Source organism: Pinus tabuliformis, chromosome 1_2 (genome assembly GCF_031772625.1).
Source record: "Pinus tabuliformis cultivar Carrire ecotype Pingquan chromosome 1_2, CPIR1, whole genome shotgun sequence".
Taxonomy (NCBI): Eukaryota; Viridiplantae; Streptophyta; class Pinopsida; order Pinales; family Pinaceae; genus Pinus; species Pinus tabuliformis.
In genome coordinates, this window is record NC_142298.1 from 724,079,144 (window position 1) to 724,101,544 (window position 22,401).

Genomic DNA, 22,401 nt, shown 5'->3' on the forward strand with positions numbered 1-22,401 from the left:
TGTGTTATCACTATTTGATTTGACCATATGATTAATTGTGGTTAATAACTGTGGAGGCAGTTAAATAAAAAAAACCTAACTACCTTCAGGAGGTAGTTGAGATCCAAGGAGGAAAAAGGGGAAAATTGCCAAGTCTGGTTGGGATCAGATGGCAGGAGAAAGGGGGATGCTATGTCTGGTAGTGATCAGATAGCATAGGAAAAGGGAAGAGATTTTCCTGTATTCGCTATGTCTGGTTAGGATCAGATAGCGAGATCTGGCATAGCCAGTGAAATTGCAGTCAAGAGGATCTGCATAAGTGCTTGGGGGTGGAGGATCGAGAAGGATCTTCCTACGGACGAGTGGTTGACAAGCATTACGAATAGGTTTGCTGCTAAACAGGTATGGCTTACTAAGCATATCAACTGAGAAATTTCTTGTGTGGTTCTGTGGTAAGTGAATAGAAATAATGGAAAGCAATCTGTTCATTTCTTTTTAAAAGAAAAACTAGTTTCTATGTGACCGACAGAGACAGAACCTGTATTCTCTGTTCGAAATACAGGTGAAGAACATATCGAACAGAACTCTGTAATATAGGCGGTAGCAACAATTTTAAAACAACAAAGAATACTGCAAAACCCTTCTTTATATTCAAGAATCGAAACGAAATTCTAGCAATCTCTGTATTCAAGAACTGAAAAGAAATTATAGCATTCTCTGTTGAAAAGAAACTGTAGCATACATATATTCTAATGAGAAAGAACACGGAAAGTAAATCTGGTATGACATTCAGAATAAACGAGTTCATATTTTAAACTATAACAGCGTTTAAAGAAAGGCGACGAAATACCCTAACCCTCGGTCAATGGGACCGCGGGATGAACTGATTGCTGGTAACGAAACCAAGTTTCAAATCAACAACATTTCCTTTACAAACCACGTAACTGTGTTATATGGCTAGGAACACATACATTTACGGTTAAAATAATAAATAAACAAATATTCCATTGATGCCGTGGGACGAGAACAATAACCTTAACCATATGCATGCACAGCCGACATTAACCTGTAGTCCCCACTCTGGATGAGTCGCCATAGCTGAGCTTAAGCATGTGCTTAGCCAGCAGAGGCTACCAAAGCCGAATCATATGAATATATGAACTCACCATTTGAAAGGAAAGAAAAACAATAGCTTTACCCTGAAGAAGGAAATGATATAAATTAAACTTAAGTCTGTGAACATGGTCCAGTTACGGAGAAGGCAGGTAAACCGAAAAACATTACAAGCAGAGCTAAAAGCTTATTAAAATTCTCATGCCTCATTCATGATTTCTCAACAAGTCTAAACCAGGAAACAAATCCATACAGACCAGTATCATCGTTTAACAAAATCACTGCCTACGTTTAGAGGCAAAGTTAATAACTGAAAGACAGTTATACATTTAAAATGAAATACAGTTAAGCAGTCATGCTCGGCATGCAGCGCCTCTTAACAGAGGTTTCCGCCTAAGCAGGGGCGAGGAAACCAGACAGGTAAAAGTAGAACCAGAAAAACTGTCAACAGGGAGACCCTTGAGCTTGCACAGGGACCCCAAATTCGAGAGTATGATACCCGACATCCCTGCCCAAGTGAACAAAAGTTCAGCCATTACCCTGGATAAGTCGAACATAGGAGACTTTGGCAACATATGAGTCTTACCTGGTAGTGAGCTAGCAAAAAGAGTGGAGAAGTTTCTCGTCATCGATGGTTAAACGATGAGCCATCCACCTGAGCATGATAATCAAACCATAAACTGAGAACCCTGAATAAAAGCGCTGAGAGACTGCAAAGGAAAACTAGCATAAGTTGTAACCAAAACTGGTGTCGCATAAACTCATGCACCCGACAATTACAGGCAATAAGAAAAGGCGGAACGAGGTTAACAATGACAATATACCCGATACCAAAAGCGTGTCGATGGTTGAAGTCGAAGGGATTTCGGAACAATGCTGATCTCCACAGTGCTGTAAGCGGCACACAGTCACACTAAAATGAAAACCAGAATCAGTCGGAAGGGGAAAACACACCTCTTAAAATACCTCATCAATCTTACCGCCTCGTGGCTCAATCCTAGCCTTAGATCCGAAGCAGCTTCTTATCACCGTTTGATAGCAGGTTGGAGTTCGGAAAGAGTTCAGGCGCGAAATGGCAAGCCCGAGATGTCAGGCCGTATGGCGCTTGGAGCACCGGGCACGCATTGGCACATGACGGTCTGTCATCTGACCGTTCATCAATCCAAATGGTCGATGCTAATATCGCCAGCTGGTTCAACGCCGAGGCCGGACATAGCGTCACAGTTTCGGATTTCTCGGGGTTTTAAACCAGAACATGAACAGCAATTGCCATAAATCCAACATTTAAGATTGACAACTCTTACCGTGCGTTGTATATATCTCGGTTTTGCAACCGCAGATTGTTATTATGCCACTAAATCAAAACTTAGTCAATGTTTAATTATTAGCGAACCTTTGGAATGGGTGATTGCATGGAGGGAGGTAAATATAACCATTATGTAAGCGGGTAAGGATATGTGTAGCCCATACATATGTATAAAAGCAAACTTAGATTGTGCTGCTCGATAAACTGTGACATATATATATATATATATATATATATATATATATATATCTATATATATATATATATATATATATATATATATATATATATATATATATATCTATATATATATATTATAATTGTGTGTGTGCAAGAAATATCAACGTGGAATGTATGTATAGTTTATGCATGGTAGTAAAAAAAAAAAATTTAACTTTATTTGTACAGTAATGGAGTGTGACAAATTGGTATCAGAGCCCAAGTTTACAACTCTGTGACCTTTGGGTAAATTTCAATTAAAACAACAATGTATATATATATAGTGTCATGACAAATAAGTTGAGAGTATGCTAAAACACAATTATATCTGTTGAATGAGTTAATCTTAAACAGGTAGCAGCAGAATGAGGAGAGCAAGTAGCGCTCCTCATGGAAATTTGGATCAACCAGATAATGTAGCTCATCCTCAGGGAAATCCTGAGCTTTGGGTACAACTGGGAGCAGAAGGCCGCAATACTGATTTGACGATATTGAGGACAGTTCAGGAGCTGAAGGACGAAATGGCCCGTTTGCGTGAAGATAACGCGAGATTAAATATGGAGCAGGAGAGGATTCTGAAAAGTTTATCCGATAAACAACATCAACAGCAGTCACATCCTAGGCCTGAACAGACACGAGTAACAGATGAACAAAGTTATCACACTGAACAGGAGGAAGCAGAGGAAAGGGCGGAGACGCGAGGAGAGAAGTCTGTTAATGCTTCTGAATATCAAACTCCAAAAAGACCGCGAATAGAATTACAAGGGGAGTTTCGGAAGATTAAACCACCTCATTTCGATGGGGAATCAGAAGAAGCTGCAGAGGCGTGGCTAATTAATATGAATAAGTATTTTCAAGTGTACGAGTATGATCACCATCTTAAGGCACGGCTGGCTATATTCCAGCTGCAGGCCAAGGCCACATTATGGTGGGAAGAGGTCAAGATGGTGTGGGGGGTGAGTGAGCAGGATGTGACCTGGGAGACTTTTCAAAGATACTTTAAGGAGAAATACCTGACAGAACGCTTTTATGATGAAAAAGCACGAGAATTTCATGATCTGCGGCTTGGACAGCAGACCATTGACGAGTTCATAACTAAATTCACATCCCTGCTTCGCTATGTACCGTATATTCGAGAGGAGAAGGCTAAGGTACAACGGTTTGTTAGCAGCCTACCCCTGGCAATGCGAGAAAGGATAGAGTTTGATAATCCGAAGACGATGGATGAAGCAATTCGGAAGGCGAGATTATGTTACCAGCAGAGCAAACAAAAAGGAGAAAATTCTGGGAAGCGCTGGACAGATAAGAAGAGCAGCAGAATGGCTGTGGGAACTAAGGGAACTCGCAGCAGCTTCCACAAAGGATTCTCGAAAGGGGCCAGCAATAGAAATCCATCTAAAAATCAGATCAGATTTAAGCCACCTGCTGAACCTAAATATAGTGAACAGCAGGTTAGATTGGATAATGAAGGCTCAGCTAGGCCACCGGTTCAGTGCTGGGGTTGTGGTGGACCCCATTATATTAAAAATTGTCCTCATCGGAAGGAAAGCGATCAGTTGTCCCAGATCTATGAAGCTTCTACAGTAGGAGATGTGGCCCGATCCATGCCCAGAATAAATGCAGCACTTGAGGATCGACAAGCTGATTACCAGCCAACAATGATAGAGTTTGAAGGTAAGATCTTTGATCGAACTGTTTCTATTTTAGTAGACCCAGGAGCTACTTTAAGCTATGTAAGTCCCAAAGTTGTGGAAAGCTGTAGTTTGCAAACTATTAAGTTTAAAAGTCCTTGGTTAGTACAGCTGGCCACTGGGGCCAAAAGACGAGTACTGACTAAGGTCAGCAACTGTCCATTAAGGTTAGCTGGCCAAACAATAACAACAGAATTGAATGTACTCCCTCTTGGATCATATGATGTGCTGATAGGAATGGACTGGTTGGAAAAGCGATGGTCTGTAATTAATTGTAAGACAAAAACAATTTCTTACCGAGATGAACTGGGAGTGGAAAAAGAGATTCAAGGCATCCAGAAACCAGTGCAGATTCGGCCAATTACGGCCTCACAGCTAGTTAAAAGTGTCCAGAAGAAATGCCAAATTTATGCAGTACAAGTAGGGTATGCAGGGTCTGAAGATAAAATTGCGACTGTGGAAAATATACCGGTAGTGCAAGATTTTGCAGATGTATTTCCAGAAGAAATCCCAGGGCTGCTGCCCAAAAGAGATTTGGACTTCACCATCGAATTGGTACCCGGAGCAGCCCCAGTTTCCCGAGCACCCTATCGGATGAGTGTGCCAGAATTAACTGAGTTAAAAATGCAGCTGCAAGAGTTGTTGGGCAAGAAGTATATCCGTCCCAAGTGTATCCCATTGGGGGGCTCCTGTGTTATTTGTTAGGAAAAAGGATGGAACTCTTTGTATGTGCATAGATTATAGACAGCTGAACAAATTGACAGTTAAAAACAAATATCCACTACCCCGCATTGATGAGCTGTTTGATCAGGTGAAGGGGGCGACAATCTTTTCAAAGATCGACTTAAGGTCGGGCTACCATCAAATCAGAATTAAAGATGAGGACATAGCCAAAACAACTTTTCGTACTCGTTATGGACACTACGAGTTTGTGGTACTGCCTTTTGGGTTGACTAATGCACCTGCGACATTTATGTGCTTGATGAACAGTGTATTTCATCAGTACCTAGACAAATTCGTGTTAATCTTTATTGATGATATACTTATATACTCCCGGAATATTAAGGAGCATGAGGAGCATCTTAGAATAGTGTTACAGACGCTACGGGAGCATCAGCTATATGGTAAATTCAGCAAATGTGATTTTTATAAAGAACAGATCCAGTATTTGGGCCACATCATTACGAAAGAGGGTATAGCTGTGGACCCCGAAAAGATCAAAACTATAATGGAATGGCCAATACCCAAGGACGTAGCAGATATCCGATCCTTCATGGGGCTGGCTGGATATTATCGGCGGTTTGTAGAAGGTTTTTCCAGGGTTGCATACCCTATCACCTCTTTGCAAAAGAAGGGAAAAATATTTAAATGGACAGCAGATTGTCAACGGAGCTTTGAACAGCTCAAACACCTACTCACCACTGCACCTGTGCTGAGTGTTGCGGATCCCGAAAAAGAATATGTAGTTTGCACGGATGCAAGTAAAGAGGGCGTAGGTGGAGTGTTAATGCAGGAAGGTAAGGTGATTGCATATGAATCCAGGAAGTTAAAAGAGCATGAGCAGAAATATTCTGCCTATGATCTGGAGTTAACCACGGTGATTCATGCGCTAAAGATGTGGCGCCATTATTTAGTGGGGAGAAAATTTTTGCTGATGACTGATCACCATAGTTTGACTAGTTACTTTAGTCAACCAACCTTAAACGCGAGACAAGCAAGATGGGTGGACTTTTTGGGAAATTTCGATTTTGAAATTAAGCACTTGAAAGGAAAAGAAAACAGAGTAGCTGATGCACTGAGCCGAAAAGTGCATTGCATTTATGAAATTGGTATTAGTCAAGGATGGTCCACCCTTGACAAAGAAATTGACGAGGCTGCTGCACAAGATCAGATTTACTTACAAAAGAAGCAGTTAGTGCAGGATTTAAATACCCACCTAATACAACAAGGGTACACCTTGAATGCAGCCGGAATTTTGTGTTACCAGAAGAGGATTTATGTACCCAATCAGAGCGGTATTAAAGAAAAGATTTTGGATGAATATCATAAAAGTCCTTATGCAGGACATCCGGGTTACCAGAAATTAATCACCTCGCTTAGGAAGGAGTACTACTGGCCAGGCATGAAGAGGGATGTGGTAGAATACCTGGCGCGATGCTTAGAGTGTCAACAGGTTAAGGCTGAACATCAGCACCCTGCGGGTTTACTACAGCCATTACCCATACCAGAATGGAAGTGGGAGACCATTACCATGGACTTTATTACGGGATTGCCAAAATCCAAAAAGAACAATGATTCTATAATGGTGGTAGTAGATAAACTCAGTAAATCAGCTCACTTCATACCGGTTCAATCCACATATCGTGCGGCTCAAATCGCAAACATTTTTATGCAAAATATATTTAAACTTCATGGGCTGCCAAAAACAATAATATCCGACCGTGATGTTAAATTCACATCAGTTTTTTGGAGGACCTTGTTTGAAGGTCTAGGAACTCAATTGAACTTCAGCACCGCTTATCATCCGCAGACTGACGGGCAGACTGAGCGAGTGAATCAAGTGGTGGAAGACATGCTGAGATCTTATGTGATGCAGCAACCTACGCGATGGGAGGAGTATTTACACCTTGTAGAATTCACTTATAACAATGGATATCATGCATCCTTGAGGATGAGTCCATTCGAAGTGCTTTACGGCCGGAAATGCCGCACACCCTCCAGTTGGGGTGGACCGGAGGACAAATTCTTGCTGGGTCCTGAGATGTTGGAAGAGATGGAAGTCATGGTCAAAAGGGTCCGGGCTAATTTAAAAATAGCCCAGGACAGGCAGAAAAATTTTGCAGATCGGAAGAGAACATTTAAAGAGTATCAGGTGGGTGAGCATGTGTATATCAGAATCCGAGCTAGAAAAAGTACTCTCCAATGGAATGCTTGTGCCAAATTGGCACCGTGCTTCTATGGGCCCTTCCAAATTCTGGCACGAGTAGGGTCGATAGCTTATCAGCTAGCCCTACCCAGCCATATCCAGGTCCATAATGTCTTCCATGTATCAGTTTTAAAGAAATATGTTTATGGCCCTAGGCACATAATAAGTTGGCAGGACATTCAGGTAAGGAAAGACTGTTAATAAATGTAAACTGAAATAGAATGTTAGTAAGCAGCTAATCTGAATACTATGTGTTTCAGGTGGAACCGGAAGGAGAGTTCATGGTCGAACCAGTGAACATACTAGATCGAAGAAGAGTCGAGCTGTGGAAAAAGGTCATCAACCAGGTTAAAGTGCAGTGGCAGCACTTTGGGCCTGATGAGGCCACCTGGGAGAATGAGCAGAGTATGAGGGACGCTTATCCCAGACTGTTTTTGAATGAACAGCAACATCGGGACGATGTAGAACTTCAGGAGGGGGAGATGTAATGCTCCTCGTGAAATGTTAATGTTGGTAAAATAGTAAAGTTAACTGTGAGCTAAAACTTTATTTGAAAAGTATAAAAACTCTGTTGCTAGTATTGTTAACCATTATGATAATTAAATTGTGTTATCACTATTTGATTTGAGCATATGATTAATTGTGGTTAATAACTGTGGAGGCAGTTAAATAAAAAAAACCTAACTACCTTCAGGAGGTAGTTGAGACCCCAGGAGGAAAAAGGGGAAAATTGCCAAGTCTGGTTGGGATCAGATGGCAGGAGAAAGGGGGATGCTATGTCTGGTAGTGATCAGATAGCATAGGAAAAGGGAAGAGATTTTCCTGTATTCGCTATGTCTGGTTAGGATCAGATAGCGAGATCTGGCGTAGCCAGTGAAATTGCAGTCAAGAGGATCTGCATAAGTGCTTGGGGGTGGAAGATCGAGAAGGATCTTCCTACGGACGGGTGGTTTGACAAGCATTACGAATAGGTTTGCTGCTAAGCAGGTATGGCTTACTAAGCATATCAACTGAGAAATTTCTTGTGTGGTTCTGTGGTAAGAGAATAGAAATAATGGAAAGCAATCCATTCATTTCTTTTTAAAAGAAAAAGTAGCTTCTATGTGACCGACAGAGACAGAACCTGTATTCTCTGTTCGAAATACAAGCGAAGAACATATCGAACAGAACTCTGTAATATAGGCGGTAGCAAGAATTTTAAAACCAGAAAAGAATACTGTAAAACCCTTCTTTATATTCAAGAATCGAAACGAAATTCTAGCAATCTCTGTATTCAAGAACTGAAAAGAAAATTATAAGCATTCTCTGTTGGAAAGAGACTGTAGCATACATATATTCCCATGAGAATGAACACGGAAAGTAAATCTGGTGTGACATTCAGAATAAAACGAGTTATATTCTAAACTATAACATTGTTCAAAGAAAGGCGACGAGATACCCTAACCCTCGGTCAATGGGACCGCGGAATGAATCGATTGCTGGTAACGAAACTAAGTTCAACTCAACAACATTTCCTTTACAACCGCGTAACTGTGTTACATGGCTTGAAATATATACATTCACGGTTTAAACAGTAAATAAACAAATAATGCATTGATGCCGTGGAACGAGAACAATAACCTTAACCATATGCATGCACAGCCGACATTAACCTGTAGTCCCCGCTCTGGATGAGTCGCCATAGCTGAGCTTAAGCATGTGCTTAGCCAGCAGAGGCTACCAAAGCCGAACCATATGAATATATGAACTAACCATTTGAAAAGAAAAATCTAGTTTTACCCTGAAGAAGGAAATGATATAAATTAAACTTAAGTCTGTGAACATAGTCCAGTTACAGAGAAGGCGGGTAAACCGAAAAACATTACAAACAGAGCTAAAAGCTTATTAAAATTCTCGTGCCTCATTCATGATTTCTCAACAAGTCTAAACCAGGAAACAAATCCATACAGACCAGTATCATCGTTTAACAAAATCACTGCCTGCGTTCAGAGGCAAAGTTAATAACTGAAAGACAGTTATACATTTAAAATGAAACACAGTTAAGCAGTCATGCTCGGCATGCAGCGCCTCTTAACAGAGGTTCCTGCCTAAGCAGGGGCGAGGAAACCAGACATGTAAAAGTAGAACCAGAAAAAATGTCAACAAGGAGACCCTTGAGCTTGCGCAGGGACCCCAAATTCGAGAGTATGATACCCGACATCCCTGCCCAAGTGAACAAAGGTTCAGCCATTACCCTGGATAAGTCGAACATAGGAGACTTTGGCAACATATGAGTCTTACCTGGTACTGAGCTAGCAAAAAGAGTGGAGAAGTTTCTCGTCATCGATGGTTAAACGATGAGCCATCCACCTGAGCATGATAATCAAACCATAAACTGAGAACCCTGAATAAAAGCGCTGAGAGACTGCAAAGGAAAACTAGCATAAGCTGTAACCAAAACTGGTGTCGCATAAACTCATGCACCCGACAATTACAGGCAATAAGAAAAGGCGGAACCAGGTTAACAATGACAATATACCTGATACCGAAAGCGTGCCGATGGTTGAAGTCGAAGGGTTCCGGAACAATGCTGATCGCCACAGTGCTGTAAGCGGCACACAGTCACCCTATAATGAAAACCAGAAACAGTCGGAAGGGGGAAAAACACCTCTTAAAATATCTCAACATTCTTACCGCCTCGTGGCTCAATCCTAGCCTTAGATCCGAAGCAGCTTCTTATCACCGTTCGATTAGCAGGTTGGAGTTCGGAAAGAGTTCAGGCGCGAAATGGCAAGCCCGAGATGTCAGGCCGTATGGCGCTTGGAGCACCGGGCACGCATTGGCACATGACGGTCTGTCATCTGACCGTTCATCAATCCAAATGGTCAATGCTAATATCGCTAGCTGGTTCAACGCCGAGGCCGGAAAGAACGTCACAGTTTCGGATTTCTCGGGGTTTTAAACCAAAACATGAAAAGCAATTGCCATAAATCAAAACATTTAAGATTTACAACTCTTACCGTGCGTTGTATATACCTCGGTTTTGCAACCGCAGATTGGTATTATGCCACCAAATCAAACTTAGTCAATGTATAATTATTAGCGAACCATTGGTATGGGTGATTGCATAGAGAGAGATAAATATAACCATTATATGAGCGGGTAAGGATATGCGTAGCCCATACATTTGTATAAAAGCAAACTTTGATTGTGCTGCTCGATAAACTGTGATATATATATATATTATAATTGTGTGTGTGCAAGAAATAGCAACGTGGAATGTATGTATAGTTTATGCATGGTAGTAAAAAAAAAAAAAATTAACTTTATTTGTACAGTAATGGAATGTGACAGCAGAAAGGCAACCATTCACAAAAAATGTCAGGGTTTGCTATGAAGATTTTGTTGTTGAGTTGTTGTTGAAGTTATGGCACCTAGGCAGCAACAAATCTGAGTAAATCCCACCAGATTGTTGAAGATATCTTCCACAAACTTATTGAACGAAAGAATGATCCTTGAAGATATTTTCCACAAATTTGAAGGAGAGAATGAAGGATTGTTTCTCAATTTTGGGTTTTACTCTTACCGAGGGATAACACTGACATCACCAAGAAGAGATCACAGAGGCCGAGATCGTATGACCTATTGGAAGAGGTAAATTTAATTGCCAAATAATAGCGTGATTATGAAGTGGAGTCTCAACAATAGGATGGGCGCACATGTGCAGATTGAAGGCAAGATTTGACAACAAAGAATGTCATAAATATCCCCCAAAATAGCAACGAAACGACACATGGAATTATAGCAATATTTTCTCAGTTTCTATGAAAAGAAAATTGATTAGAAATGGTGCTAGATAATGGGGAACAGTGTCACGAGGAGGCAGAATAAAATTTTCTATATACTATGGAAGAATCTAGATTGTCAGTTTTCGGTTTAGTTAAAATATTCATCGTATTTACCTATGTTTTTTTACCATAGTATTTTTAACATATGGTTTTCCTCTGATATTTTTTTAATATAGACTATTTAAAAGGATGATTTTTTTATTTCTCTAAATAGAAGGATTTGAGAAGGATTTGATTGGGCTTTGAGTGATATCTATCTGCTATATCTACACATTGTAATAGCCATTTTCTGTTGACGTTGCATGGTTAAACATTGAATTTGAACATTAATGAGAATATGAGTCTTAGTTATAATGGTAGTTGTAGTTCATGTTATATCCTTAAACATTGATGCCTAAGAATAATCAGAATCAAAACAATAAAATGAGAAAACATATATCTTTATTGGTTTATGCTTAATTTTGTGAAGTTTTAGTTTCGGCAATTTTGATGAATTTTTTTTGTTTAATTTACTATTTAAATAATTTGGTTGTGGAGATCTTATAAATAGGTAGCTATAAGCCTAAAAAACATAAGCTTAGAAGACATTCAGAACGCTGAAGATCTACCGGTTAGAGTCTTTGGAACTCAATATTAGCTAGTGACATGCAAAGGAATGTCAATAATTTTTTCTGAGAAGATTTGTGCAACAATTTTAATATTTTCTCATTTTTGTATTCTCATTGTCATTTACATTTGGCTGATATTTCAGTATGTTTTTGGTTCACCTGGTTGTTTCATTAAGATTGATATTTATTTATTTATTTATTTTTTTGTTATTTTCTAGTTTATAAGTTTAATATTCATTTCCCTTAAGAAAATTAAAAGTTCCACAGTCATTTCGAAATGTATTTTAGTTGATGGAATGAGAAAGTTAAGGAGGATATTTTAACAATGAAAGACGATATTAATTTTGTTATAATTATTACTAATGAAAAAGTGTGTTTCGATATTATAGAAAGATTTTAAATTATTTTTAATGTTAAGAGTAGGTTTTTTGGAAACAAGTAAATATGCTAAATCTTTAAAAGTGAAAATCTATTTTTATAAATTGTTAATAAATTATTTTGACTAATGTAGTTCTATGGGATAATAGTGATGAGTTAATTTACATTATCAATAGTAATAGCAAATTATAATTATTTTTATCCATTAACAAATGAGTTATGATAGGTTTTACCACATTCTTTAAAAAAAATTTGTAGTAAATTACTTTAAAAATATAAATAAAAGTAGTTGTTTGTGTTTCAGGATTTATTTTAATTGTCTAAATAGGGTGAGTAAGAGGTCATTTTAATGATGAAAAAAAACTACTGGTTTTGTTATAATTATTATTAATTAAAAATTATATTTTACTTTTATAGAAATATTTCAAATTATTTTTAATTTGTTAAGATTCTATGTTTTTCGGAAATAAGTAGATAATTTAACCCTTTAAGAGTGAAATTCTACTTTTTATAAATTATTAGTAAATTATTTTAATTGAAGTAGTTTTCTTGGACAATAGTGATGAGTTACTTTACATTAACAAGAGAAAATACAAATAACATTTTTTTCGCATATTAACAAATGAGTTATGATAAGTTTTACCACCTTATAAATTTAATATAACATGTAAACAAAAGCAAAGAAAAATAAACTAAATCTAAATTGAGATAAAACCAGTCTCCAATGTTATATAATTAAAGTTAAACTTCAAATAAAACATATTTAAACTAAATTAAACTAAATATTAAATCAAACTTAAAATTTGAAAGATGATGCTCCACCCATCATGACAGACTAGAAGGAAAACAAATGATGAGGGTGAATGTTGTTCCAAACTTAAATAAGAAATAAGAGTAATTGTCAGGCGGAAAGAGTCGATAGTGCGGACACAACCAACCTCCCTAGGATCCTAAGACTCTCTAGTGACAAACAAGACAAACAAGAGCAATCCTTCTCTAAACATGCATTTACTATATAAGAAATCAAGTGTTTAGATCCTACCTGTAGTCCAACGCTGTTGTAGCAGTCCAGCTTCGCTGATCCGGATGAGCTCCTCCTTCAATTTGAAACCTGCATCCACTAACAATCAAACGATTAAATAGCACTTGATAATCTCATAGAATAAAACATATTTAACACATAGACCAAGGAGTACATGAAACAAGTCATAAATAACATGTTATTGAGAAGAATGGACTCATTTGCATTAATAGGAAACAAAAGGAACAATTACAACCTGAGCCTTGGTGTTGTGCAAGTCCCTCCCAGGGTCCATCAAGAGTTCTCCTTTACTTTGACAAAGCTCACCCACTTCCAAATAGAACAAGCAAAGATGGCAATCTCTCCTCACAAGCTTCTAAATGGGAGTCCTAATTCCAGCAGCATCTACCCTTAGAAATGTTTAGCTTCCAACCTCTCCTCCTTCTTGCCCAATGCCTGTATTTATAGTGGTCTAGAGGAAGTTAATCAGGTCCACCATCAATGGGATAATCCCCTCTTTGGATGGGATAACTCCCTTATTGATGGGATAAGTTCCTCTTTGGTAGGGGTACATGAACCATCTGGAGGCGCTCAATACACGTCGAACAACCTTCTAGAATGCTCTAGGAATGACCACAAGTAACTTTTTAAAGATGAAACTTGCGCATTTTGACCTTTACAGGGGGACGCACCTACCCCTTTACATACAGAGCGTACAAGTACGCAGCTTTTGTGAACATTGGGTGCGTACCCGCAGGTAAGGTTGAGAGAACCTGCGTACCCAGAGATAAATACATTTATAAAGACTTTCTCTCTTTTTGGAGTTTGACATGGAAAGCAGAGGCATAAGACTTGCCTAAGAGGATGGCATGACTGTTGATAGAGCCATACTAACTGTAAATAGTCATGGTGACATTTTTTAGTGTAACAGATTGCCCCCTAAAGTGCGAAGCCTGTAATAGATTAGGGTTTTGTATTATCTAGGAAGGGTGAAGCGCTTTATCATTTCAAGGATTATCTCGTGGAGAGCCTGGTCAGAACCTGCAATTTTCAACACAAAATACATGTATAAGATTATATCATCACTGAGGTAGGCATTCCCATACTCAGATCAAAACTTTAACTAACAGACTAACTACTCTGATACAGGAATGATCTTGCAATACATCATAATCATAGACTTTTGTAGACACAGTATGGGTGCAGCCATCTGCTTATGATTAGTCTACTTAGATAATGAATAGAAAACTCCTCACAGCCTGGATGGTGGAAACTAGATCCAAGGTCTTCATTCCTGCTTCCCGAATTGGTACGATTCTAGCCATGCGCATAAATGAGTTGATGTCGAACATGGTAGAAACCACTTGATTACCAGTCGATGATGTAAACTATTAAAAAGTGTGAGAGAGACCACCAGTAATGTCAATGGTTCTCAAAGTACCGAGTACAATCCATGAGATGTGAATGAATGAGTTGATGTCGAACATTTCACGGAATCCTTTGATCGAAAGTCAATGATGTAAACTGACGTCAAAGGCGAGAAACCTGCCATTGATGCATGCAGACTTCAAGGTACTGACGATTTCCAAGTCATCTCTCTAGATAACATGTTGATGTCGATAGAAAGAGACCCGTTGCAGGCAAGCCCACAACACGAAATCATTAATCAAGTTGAAGAAATGTTGCTGTAAGGACTGACTCAGGGATGGTCAAATGGATGACAAGTATTTTGCAGATGACAGTTTTGCTTGCAGACCTCTTGAACACATAACGACATGACAGATGGCTTGGTGATGAATAACTCAAAGTTAATCCCCGGAACCCGGCTGAAGTCTTTCAAAGTGGTTTGATCAACTGTGAGGTAAAGGATTTCCCAACCCAGGTGAATGAAAAGTGTCATGTCCAAGAGTGGTAATAAAGTTTCTTCTGAGACAAAAGATAACAAATAGGCTCATTCTTCTCTCTTTTCCCCCACCATTTCTGGCAAGTACCTCTTTATTTTTAACAAGCTTGAGGAGGATAACATATGCTTGATTATAAGCTCATCCTTCGGATGAGTCCAACCTAGTTTTGATTCGATCCCTAGGAAGGAGTGGTTCGTTCCTGTTTGTAATTGAACAGGTCCTTTACTGTGAAATTTTTAATGAGCCCAGTATAGGAGAAACTCGGCGTTTTTCAATTTTAGAGAGTCTGAAAAACTTAAGAAGACTCCAGGTTGAACTTTTTCATAGATTTGTGTCCCTCAAGCCCGAAAAAGTATAAAATAATACCTGGGGGAACCGCTTGATCTTGCGACCAAGGAGTACTTTCATAATTAGTGCCACTGACCTGAAAAGTAAAAAGCGATCAAGGACACGTCATTTTATTTCCAGTATCGAGTTTGAAACGACAAAAACCCGGCAACCTTTTCCTGTTTTTACGGTCAGAAAAGGGCTATAAGGGGACCGTCTTTTAATTTCGTTTTAACGAGTGTAAAAGAAACGCTCGGCAATCTTTTCATATTTTAGGAGTCAGAAAAGGGCTTAAAAGATGACTTTGCGGTTTCACTTTTTCGTAAGTTTTAACGAGTTCGAAAAAATGATAAAAATGTACTCATGGTTTTCACTTTTTCGTAAGTTTTAATGAGTTCGAAAAAATGATAAAAATGTACTCATATGGCCAACTTTCAATTTAATTTACGAGCAGGAAAAGATGGAAAGAACTCAGCATTTTTCATTTGTTTTACGAGAATGAAAGATAGCAAAATAATCTCGGGATTTTCATGAGTTTAACGAGTCTTGAAAATAACTGAAATTGACTCGAGATAGGTTTCATTTTTACAAAAGCTTGAAACAAAGATAAAACTATGCTTCAAAGTAGTTTCATTTTTTCACAAGCTTGAAACAGAGATAAAACTGTGCTTGATGCCCCCTGAGCATAACTGCTAGAGCGCATTCCCTCCAGCTTCATTTCATTCAACCAGTTGGATGAAATGAAGGTTCATGTACGAGATCATTTGAGAGACTCGACCTACAACTGTAAGAAAATTATGCAAAAACACTGAAATAACTAACCTAAATATACAACTTAACATTTATGAGATCTAGTCAAAATCTCGACTCAATTAGAGGAGGATTTGTTTCATTTTTTAACGAGCTTGACACAGGAAAAGAACTATGCTCGGATTTGGTTTCATGTTTACGCAAGCTTGAAACGAAAAAATATGCTTGTTTATAAGTTCGCATGCCCCCAGCATAATGACGCAAATCAAGGTACATGCCCCCCAAGCTTCATTGCATTTAATGAGGTGGATGGAATGAAGCTTTACTTTCAAGATCTTGGAAAGACTTGTGGGAGTTGTTTCATTTTTTAATGAGCTTGACACAAGACAAGGAACTATGCTCATAACTACTCTCTACAATCTACCTGACAAAAAACTTTACTCTAAAAACCTTGATTCATTTTTTAACGAGCTTGACACAAGACAAGGAACTATGCTCTAAAATCCTTGATTCATTTTTTAATGAGCTTGACACAAGACAAGGAACTATGCTCATGACTACTCTCTACAATCTACCTAACTAACCTATCCTTGTTTCATTTTTTAACGAGCTTGACACAAGACAAGGAACTACGCTCAAAAGTTCGCATGCCCCCAGTATGATGATGAAAAGTGAGGTACATGCCCCCCAGGCTTCATTGCATTCAACCAGATGGATGGAATGAAGGTTTACTTTCAATATTTAACTTGAAAAGGGAGTTGTTTCATTTTTAAGGAGGTTGACACAAGAAAAGAACTATCCTCATACCTGATTCATTTTTTAACGAGGTTGACTCAGTAACAGGAACTATCCTCAAAATCCTACTTTCTACAATCTACCTACATATCCTAAAATCTACCTGATTCATTTTTTATTGAGGTTGACTCAGTAACAAGAACTATCCTCTAACACCCTGTTTCATTTTTTTTTATTTTTTTTTAACGAGGTTGAGACAGGAACAAAACTATCCTCGTTCACACTGATTCATTTTTTAACGAGGTTGACACAGTAAAAGGAACTTTCCTCACACTAGCCTGTTTCATTTTTTAACGAGGTTGATACAGGAAAAAACTATCCTCGTCCATCCAGTTTCATTTTTTAACGAGGTTGAGACAGGAACAAACTATCCTCGCTTTCACTGATCATGGCTTCCAACTGGAAGAAAGACATGTCAATGGACACACCTTGAGCATGGCTTCCAAGAGGTCTTCATCAGAAGGAAGAATACTTCTTTGGAAGGAACACATGTCAAGGGACTCAACAGGGATAAGAACATCGTGTTCAAGTAATCCCATAGAGTTTTCCATGTCAATTACCGGATCTAAATCAAAGGAAGATGAGCAATCAATGAGAGGCTCACTTACATCGGTAACTGAAGACATGGGACCAGTTGCCACATAATTAACCCGTGGCAGGGTAGATACCACTTTAGAATCAGGAACATTTAGGGGTGTCATATTATTGGTAGTTGAAACAAGACTAGGGAACGAAAGCTGGTCTACAGTCACAATACTAACATTGTGAGGGAAAGACATCACGCGAAAGAGTGTCGATACGATAGCTTTCATTGCATAAACATAGTCTCACCCAAGGAGTAAATTGAAATCCAAGGGACCTCAAACTACCATAAGATCAATACAGACAGTTTTACCTTCCAAGGTAATAGAAAACTTAGGAAGGATCCCTAAAGGTTCACTAATGGTTCTGTTAAAAACTTTCAGATTCTGCGTAATAGGTGCAAGCTGAGGGGAACCCAAAGCTTTCCAAACAGTTGAGGATAAAATACTAACAAAAGCACCCTCATCTACTTGAGTACGATGTATGTCCCTACCACCAGCCTTGACAATGATTTGGAAAGGGATAGAGGAAGGAAGACGAGGTTCTGTCAGTCTATTCCAATCAAAGGAAAAGACCTCAGTCCTTGGAGAGGGTTCTATAGAAACAGGTGAAAAGCCCCCTGGCGTAGAAGAATCTGATGTAACAAGAAGAACCTGAGCGGTATGAAATTCACTCTCTAAAGGGAAAGTGGGATCGACTCTTTGTGAAATTGAATCGACCACTTGATCAACTAATTGATCATCAACCTGAGTGACATGAGTTTCACTCTCCAATGGAAGAGTGTGATCGACTGTACTTGAATTTAGATCAATCACTCCGTCAGTTGACGGTAGGTTGGGAGGAAGTTTACGGTAACCAGTTGGAAATTCTTGCTGTGGAACAGTAAGGCTTTTCAACAATGTTGAGGCTTCATCCATGTGAGGGCAAATGTGAGTTTGATGACTCCCTTTGCATAAATTACAAGGAAACCTAACTTTGCCCTTTTTCCCAGGAACCTGACTATCACTGGTTGATGGATCAATGGAAAGTTGATGAGATTTTTCTGACCATACTTCCAAGACCTTTGGAATTCCAGGACAATTGACAAGGAAGTGGTCACCCTTACAAAGCCTGCAAGGGTATTTGGGTTTACGGTGCATGTCAGAATTTTCCTCAACACAACTAACACTTACAGCCATGGTTGGTTGGTTGACTTCTTTCTTATCTTGCTTCTTCTTCTTCTTCTTCTTCTTCCCTTTCTTCTTCTTCTTAGCCTCCTGGTTACTAGCATCAAGGCTTTTACCAGGCGAAGAGGAAGAAATGGAGGAAGAAAAATTAGGCGAAGAAGGTAAAGGGTCAACAGAAGGTTGGTGATGTTGAGATGGTGAACTCTGTTGAGGTGAAGCATCCGGTTGAGATGGAACAATTGGAGTACTTTGGGCCAACGAAGTTGAAAGTAACCATATCGGTAATCCTATTGTAAATCCAGGTAATGACAAAGTAGCCATATAAGGAGGACCAACATTTCCAAAGTAAGGAAAAGTACTAGGATTCTCATTAGGAGGTGTTCCTAGGTTGGTAAATTCTGGAACATTTGCCATTATATTCAACTTCAGGGAATTTTATTAACAATTTTTAAAACTAAAATTAACAATTCACAATTCACACCTAACAATTAAAATTCACAATTCACACCTATGGTCTCTAAAAGTAAAAACAAACAAATTAACACGCGCTATCAAATCTAGGAGTCAAACCACACACAAACAGTAGCCTTCCAGACCGAAAACACTAGTTGGTGATGAAATCCAACATCGCCGAATTCAGTACAGAAGTGGTGGGCGGAACAGTTACCCCGGCAACCTGCTTAATGAATAGACTGGACCAAGTTCCTCCACTTTAACCGTCTCGAGTGAAGTGAACCCCCCAGAAAATCCAAGTGAGTCTAGCCGACGTCTGCTCCAGGTACAGTGGGATCTTCCCTCCACCGTCACCTTGGGTAGAACCCTAAAGATAATGGTCACTAAGGTTACCAACAGCAACAAATGCACCTGGGGGAACAGTCTACACTCCGACAGCATGCAAGGGCAGAGTATCAAGCTCAATCCCCTTGCCGGCTCCTTGACAATAATCCAAGGTTTACCAACAAGTGACCCCTGGCTCCTCGACAATGGTTAATCCGAGGTTTACCGTTTGTAATACGTGCGTGTCTGGCGTCATTCCCAACGAGGGAGGATTGATCCCCTCACTGGTTCGGACACGAGCTCGTGCTTCTCCTTTAAGAGGAGCTTTCCCAGAGTACAAATGAAACAGTTGGATTTATCCTACCACAAGATGAGCTACTTGTTTGGTTTTACTATCTTGGAGAGTTAATTACTCTCCTACTCCAAGACACTAGCCTGATCTATATTGTTGTTTCAGAGCCCTAGAAATGTAAAAATTACTAGATGAATTTTAATTAAGCGTTGTGTTATTAAGGCTGTTATTACTCAAAGGGGTAAATGGAGATGAAACCAATGGTGTTATGACCCGACTCAACTGAATCCAATCGAATATGATAATGTAATCTTTTCAATTTCATGAATCCTAACTAAAGTAAGGAGAGAGTTTCCATTCACTTCCGACAATGCAAAAATTGATCACTAAGAGAAAATATAACAAATTCTCTAATGCACTAATTTTATCAAGAAAAACTAATGCAAATCAATTCCAAACCATTTTTTTCATTTTTATTTTTGTGTAAATTCAAATCAAAGAAAACTGATCTAAATCTATGGTTAATTTTTCAGAATGTAAACTATGCAATTGTAATCTATGCACAATTCACTTGAAAAGTATGCAAATGTAATCTATGCACATTTTTCATTCATATTCGAAAAATGAGAATTCTAATTATGCAAATGTGATCTATGCAAGAGAATTCTCAAACACAAGACGATTCTAATGTGATCTAAGAACCAATCAAGTGCAAGTCGAGAAAATTGGGTGAGAGTTCCAAAGATCAAAAAATAAAAACACTCAAAGGCGATTAACACTCATACACAATTTAGCCCCCCCCCCCCCGGCGAATGAGGGGGAAATTTTTTTGCAAAAAAAGAAGCAAAAAGATGCAAAATTGTGAAAAGACTGAGAAAAACCTCCAAGTAATGACCAAAGGAAAACAAATCAAGAATTTCTCAAAAAGAGACTCAAAACACCCAATTGATGAAAGCTTAGAGCAGGAATGCCAATGAAACAAGCCTAGGTGAAGATTGATGGCAGATAACCAGTGGATCTGGGCAGAAAAAACAAATTAAAAACAAAATCTAAAGAGCAAAAAAGTAAAAAAGCAAAAATTGAAATTTTCTCAAAATTGACAGGGGTACGCAGGTCATCTGTTCACACAGGCGCGGGTACGCACTGTGCACAAAGATGCAGTGCGTACAAGTACGCACTGTGTCAAACCCAGAGACTGTGTACTGCTGGCAAAGCTAAGAAAAATAAAAAACTAAATTGACTCTAAGCTAACCCACCCAAATACACAGCTAGACAACCAAAAATCAGAAAACAAGCAATTTTTCTCAGATCAAAATATCAAATCAAAAAGAACTCAAACACATTAATGGAGTCCCCAGCGAAGTCACCAATTTGTCATGCGGAAAGAGTCGACAGTGCGGACACAACCAACCTCCCTAGGAGCCTAAGACTCTCTAGTGACAAACAAGAAAAACAAGAGCAATCCTTCTCTAAACATGCATTTACTATATAAGAAATCAAGTGTTTAGATCCTACCTGTAGTCCAACGCTGTTGTAGCAGTCCAGCACCGCTGTTCCGGATGAGCTCCTCCTTCACTTTGAAACCTGCATCCACTAACAATCAAACGATTAAATAGCACTTGATAATCTCATAGAATAAAACATATTTAACACATAGACCAAGGAGTACATGAAACAACTCATAAATAACATGTTATTGAGAAGAATGGACTCATTTGCATTAATAGGAAACAAAAGGAACAATTACAACCTGAGCCTTGGTGTTGTGCAAGTCCCTCCCAGGGTCCATCAAGAGTTCTCCTTTACTTTGACAAAGCTCACCCACTTCCAAATAGAACAAGCAAAGATGGCAATCTCTCCTCACAAGCTTCTAAATGGGAGTCCTAATTCCAGCAGCATCTACCCTTAGAAATGTTTAGCTTCCAACCTCTCCTCCTTCTGGCCCAATGCCTGTGTTTATAGTGGTCTAGAGGAAGTTAATCAGGTCCACCATCAATGGGATAATCCCCTCTTTGGATGGGATAGCTCCCTTATTGATGGGATAAGTTCCTCTTTGGTAGGGGTACATGAACCATCTGGAGGCGCTCAATACATGTCGAACAACCTTCTAGAATGCTCTAGAAATGACCACAAGTAACTTTTTAAAGATGAAACTTGCGCATTTTGACCTTTACAGGGGGACGCACCTGCCCCTTTACATACAGAGCGTACAAGTATGCAGCTTTTGTGAACATTGGGTGCGTACCCGCAAGTAAGGTTGAGAGAACCTGCGTACCCAGAGATAAATACATTTATAAAGACTTTCTCTCTTTTTGGAGTTTGACATGGAGAGCAGAGGCATAAGACTTGCCTAAGAGGATAGCATGACTGTTAATAGAGCCATACTAACTGTAAATAGTCATAGTGACATTTTTTAGTGTAACAGTAATGGTCATGAAATATTTTAATTAATAAATTAACGGTTGAAAATTTAAAATAATATTAAATTGTAGAATAAACTAGTCAAAATTAATTAAAAATAGGAATTGGAAATGTATAAGAGAAACATTTATATAATCTTTATTTAATAAAATAAATTGGCAAAAAGAGTACAAAATTATTAAATGGACTATTAAATGGTAAAAAAAGAAGGATTATTAAATAATTGAATAAATCAGTGAAAATTAATAATAAAAATATTAAAACAACTAGAAAGAAAAGAAAAAGAAAAGTAGAGATAGAGGGTGACAAGATTCACAGA